Source organism: Muntiacus reevesi, chromosome 3 (assembly GCF_963930625.1).
Source record: "Muntiacus reevesi chromosome 3, mMunRee1.1, whole genome shotgun sequence".
Lineage (NCBI taxonomy): Eukaryota > Metazoa > Chordata > Mammalia > Artiodactyla > Cervidae > Muntiacus > Muntiacus reevesi.
The window spans coordinates 150,881,341-150,887,340 of NC_089251.1; positions in this window are offsets into that span (position 1 = coordinate 150,881,341).

The window sequence follows — 6,000 nt, forward strand, 5'->3', positions numbered from 1 at the left end:
TTTTTCTTTATATGGTATCATAAGTAAAATTTGAGGCTGTTAATATGTTGGAAAGTGCATAATATCACGTTTTTATAATAGGGATGCAGGCATTCCAAAGTAAATAAATAAAGATACATGCATCTCTCCTGCCTCTAACTGAAAGTATTAATCTAATTTTATAGTAATGATTACTTTTTAATATTTAGGCTCTGTAAGAAAAAAAAAAAAGCCACGTTATATGTAAGATTTCAGTGGAGCACAGGTGGTGTATTTTTTAAGCCTTCAAATTTCTTTTCACAAATTCCACCCATTGTGTCTATTACACCATGTCACAATTAATAGCTATGTTTCTATTTTTGAGTTGATTTAAGCCTCATATTTATTCAATGTTACTTTTAATAGAGAACAATAATGGGAAGTATTTGCTATTGACATTGAGATTATACAGCTCTCATTTTACCTTATATTTAAATTTCATCTTTTTTTCTCCAAGCAAATAATGCAGACTGTTGACATCCTAGAAATGAATCATGGGTGGTCTTAAATGGAGCCTGGGACTCTGAAATGTAGACTTGTTTGTTTTCTGGAAAGTCTGTATTCTTATCCTTACCTGAACCCGTGACTTTTGAGTTGTATTTTTTTATGATTCTGAAATGCTTTGAGGGAAAGATATTTTATGTGTACAATTTGTTTTATTTTCATACTGATCTCTATTTTTGTTTAAAACCATGTTGCATCATGAAATCACTTAATCCAAAATAAATCTTCTTTAAAAAAATAGATTATGATTTTTCTGTGATACATTTGGGGAGTAAAAAAACTCAAGAGGAAAGAGAGCAAAGTAGGGATAAAGGTCTCATGGGATTAGTATGCAGCTTTGTGGATACAGGAAGTTCTCTTTTCATGATATTTATAATTAGGAATCTATTTTGTTTATCCCTAAAAGATTATTTTACTATATGGTAGTGCATAAATTAATGTTAAAGGAATGAATTAACGCAAATCATAATCTCTTAAACTCACATGAGTTGAGACTGTTTGCTAAACCATCTTGGTTGAATGCTTGTTTCATAACCACATATGCACATTACCACCACTACCGCCCACATCAGTCTAATTGAGGGGTCACATGTTCACAAGCCTACAGGGGCCAGACAAGTAAAACAATAGTAAAACAAGCATCTGGCTGGGTGTGTTTATTGAGTGCAACTGGCTGGGAGTAAGCAATAGAAAATGGTGGGTTTGCCTAAAGGAGGCATTGTAATACTTTGCTCCGGCAGATTCTACTCACATGAAAGTCAGGTCAGTGTTGAAAGATTCAGGTCAGTGTTTATTTATCAGGAGAAACCCAGAAATCTAAAACTTTAGATTCTAAAACTGTAGTATTTCTAGGTCTCTTTAATACTGGGTGAAGGTGAAAGCATTAGTCGCTCCGTCCTGTCCAGCTCTCTGTGACCCCAGGGACTGTAGCCCATCAGACTTCTGTCCATGGAATTCTCCAGGCAAGAACACTGGAGTGGGTAGCCATTCCCTTCTCCAGGGGATCTTCCTGACCCAGGGATCGAACCTGGGTCTCTTGCATCACAGGCAGATTCTTCACCGACTCAGCAACCAGGGCAACCGCTTAATACTGGGTGGATCAAAGCAAATCAGTCTGTAGAATTTACCTTGCAGGTCTTCCAGTTTGGGACACTTGATTTACTCTGTAATGTTATTTTATGACTGGCTGGTAATATAAGTGAACTGACCAAATAAATACTACTGAGACATGGCAATTAATAGGAGATATGGGGAAAGGCACCCACTCCAGTGTTCTTGCCTGGAGAATCCCAGGGACGGGGGAGCCTGGTGGGCTGCCGTCTGTGGGGTCGCACAGAGTCGGCCACGACTGAAGTGGCTTAGCAGCAGCGTGGGGAAAGGTAGATAGTCAGTAAATGATATCCTTGAAAATGATGCGTGCTTACCAGTATCTTTTTGAAAACCAATTTGTGTTCATTCATGTAAGTTGAGAATCTATGTCATGTTTTCGTGAAATAGATGTGCCATTAAACTCATGTATTTTAAACTAGAAATGAATTTCCTATATCACATAAGAGCAATTAAAGCAAAGACTCATCTTCTATAACTAACTGAAGTTTGCTTTGTCATTGAAAGAGAAGAGCAAGAGATTAACCTATGACACTGACTTCATGGTTATTGTGTCATAATGCTCTCTCTATAACCTTTGACCTCACTGTACTTTCATTATGATAAATTTATCTACCTTCCTTATATTCTTTTAAGAAAACTTGAAACTCACTTGGTGAATGTTTTAACAATGCACAATTCCCACTATCATCATAATTACCTACAGGAAAACTTTCTTGATTTTTTTAAAAAATTTCATCCTTTGCCCAGAAAGCATTTAACCCCTTTATCAAGGAATGGAAAAAAGTTTTTTCCATACTTTCCTCTATTTATTGATCAAAAAATGTTACCTGTTAATGACATTTCATTTTTTTCCCTTTAAATATATACTTTCTTCTAAACAGATATTAGGTTGACTCATATAGCATTTGTCAACCAAAGTAAACTTTGGAGCAACAGTAAATTGAAATGAGAATATCTAATAAAGATACATTGTATATATTGATAGAAATGAACTTCACATATTTTATTTGCCCAGTTATTATAGGTCATATCAAAAGATGTTTAGCTGATGTCTAGTTTAATGAACTGAAAGGAAAAGCCAGCAATTTCCAAACCATAAATCTGTCAAATATATATTTCTTTGATAATTTATAATATTGTTATAAAATACTACCTCTTGCAACACTACATTTTTGGACATAATAATAATTCACATCTATCCGGTATTTAGTTGGCATTGGAAAATGGAACTCAAATCCCAACTCTTGAACCTTGTCATGACACTACCAGCACGTGCTCTCCCTACCTCTCACAGAACAAAACAACAGAACAAACCATTTTAAGTTTGCTGAGGAACTACTCACCAATTAGGGAAGATTTACAATTATTCCAGTTTCAATCATGAAACTGTGTCAATGTTTCTTAAATGTTGCATCCAATCACCAGTAGGGATAGAGAATGCTCCAAATATGGAAATGTAGCTTGAAGTCAGCTCTACCAACACAAAATCATATGTGTGTTTCATTTACTTTCAAGTAAAACTTTTATATATAATCAGACTTGGTTTTAATTTGAAAATATGAATTTTTTCCATTAGCTTTAATAACAACTGCTTGCCCACTGCCCCAGATATAAAAGAAATATGATGACCCAGTACATAATTTTGTCTGTTCCTTGGCCAGACATTGGGTAACTTGGGGTATACACTCGTTGGTTTGAAAAGCAATGTCTATATCATCAGAATCTCTTCCTCATACAATACTACTGATGATTTGGAGCTAAAATGTTTGGGTTTATTTTCTCTCATCTGCAATTAAACTGTCTAACACTCATAATGATGTTTAAGGAGGAATGAAGATAATAGGCTGTCTGAATCTTGGAACCAAGCAAGAATGCCAGTAGTTTTGTGGTGGGAGTATATGCACAGATCTTTTCTAACCAGCCACACAGTTTGGGTGTGGTGATGGTTGTACACGTACACACTAGTAAACTAATGATTCCTAGCTGACTTTGACCTGTCCTGAGTTAAGGTCCTTAGTTAAGGTATAAATCATATATATTTAAAATCATTTTTTTAAAGTTAGCACTTACTGATTCTGGGAAACATACAAGATGAGCCTGGTCCATCTTGTAGTGCTGGAAAGTAAAGAAATGCTAAAAAATAAAAAGACCTGCAATGGGAGCATGTCAAAGGGATATAAGACATACAACTTTTTTTCCAACCAAAAAAGCTGAAACAATTTGAGCAAAAAAAGTAGTATTGAATTATAATACAACATATAAATATCCATAAGTCCATATTGATAATAAATACTTGAATAATTAATAAATGGAGAAGAGAGAAGTCATCCATGCAGGAGAATTCCAAGTAATTTATGTAGATACTCCACCTTTAAATGTCGGTTGCTCATAATAACTCCCTTCCCTACACAGTGCAGAATAGGGAAGGGAGAAAAGAGAAACTTTAAAGTGAAACCACCAGACCAACACTACCTCAGCCAGGTGATCAAGCCAATATATCAGTGGTCGTAAATCATGTGGATCATCTGTTCCCTTGATATAAATATGATTAAAATAACACTTTTTCTCTGTGGTCTTCCCAAAACCTATAACTGCAGTTCAACCATTAAAAAAACAGATAGATTCCAATATAGGTACATCATAAAAAATACCTGGCCTGTATTTCTTAAAATTATCAAGGTTATCAAAACCAAGAAATCCCTGAGAAAACAGAGGAATAGTCACACAAAGAGGAGCTTAGTGAGACACGATGGTGTGTATCCTGGATGGGATACTAGAATTGAAAAAGGACATCATCTAAATACCAAGATCTGAATAAAGCATGAAATTTAGTTAATAATAATGTATCACTATCATGAACTCACCAAACATTCTTGCTACATTAATAAATAGGATGTTGATGAGATCATTAGGCTTATTCTTGAATAAAAGAATGAAAATTCCCAGGTTTTAGAGAATGGTGTGAAGCAGTGGCTTTCCCACCTGGATGTCATGTATCAATAAAATTCAGCCCCATATACAACCCAAAAGAAAAAATGTGGTTAGTAGGGGCAGGGAAATGATTTAGTGTTATGAACTTTACATGCAGTTGAACATTTGCTAACAACAATTTGCAAGTATCATCCACTCTTACAATTATTATCATAAAATGTAATAAATTTTAACACCCACAGGAAAAGAAAGGCAATCTCAGAATGAGGAACTATTATTTAAATAAATTAATGTTTACTAATAATCAAGTTGGATTATGTTATTTATCTGGATGGTGGTTGCAGGATGTATATATATATATATTTAGGTTTTATCAAGCTATACACTTAAAATAGGATCAATTATTATATGTAAGTTACAAGCCAATTAAAAAGATGTTTTAAAGTAAGCAAATTTGTTTTAAAAGGAAAAACATGGTCTTTGACATATGATAAATCAAGGTCCATATTCTGGTTTTCTGTATTCTGTTTAATGACCTTGGGTAATCTCACCAATCTGAGTCTCACTTTTTTCATTTGTAAAATAGAAAACATTCCTTTCTCATGCAGTACTTTTATGTGAAATGAGATAATGTGTATTGAGCCCATTGCTGTGCTCCTGATAAATGCTTAGTATATTGACTTCCCTTTCCTCTCCGCCCCAGTATACTGGCCTCAAAATTCCTTACCACCAGCTCTCCGGCCTATTTTTAGGGAAAGGATGACTGACTCATCTTGGTCCCAAAAGTTATCAAGCATTACCAACTGGCCTATTACTCAAATCTTTGGAAACTGGGAATATTGACATGTCTGTTCACCCATTCATCCATCCATCATCCATCCTTCCATCTATCCATCCATCCAATCAACATTTATTGAATTGCTACTATGTTCCAGGCACCATGATAGGTGCTGGGGAAACACTGCTGAATAAAGCAGTCATGATTCCTGTCTGTTGGGAGTTTACAGTCTCATGGGGAAGACAGGCAGTAAGCAAATTCATAATTATTAATTATGATAAAAGTGCTATAAAGAACAGGGCGCAGCAATGGACAGGTGAGAACTGGAGGTGGAAGAGCAATCAGTCCCTGGAAGATCAGAGGGAAAGCTTCTGCAGTATCCTATCATTGAAGTCTTATAACATCCCAAATAATTACAGAGTACACATAAAAGACATAATCACCACCAGAGTGAATCTTCTCACATATGAATGCTTGTTGTAACATCTATTCTGCTTCTCAGAAGAGTTGTTTGCATACTTCCTGTTTCTTAGAAGTTAGATACCAGGTAAGTAGCTTTTTGCTATAGTAATATAAACTCATTATTTTGTAAGCTATTACAGATTTAATTTATTCTGACTTTCCTAATAAACTTTGTTGTACTTGCAGGCTACCAAAGA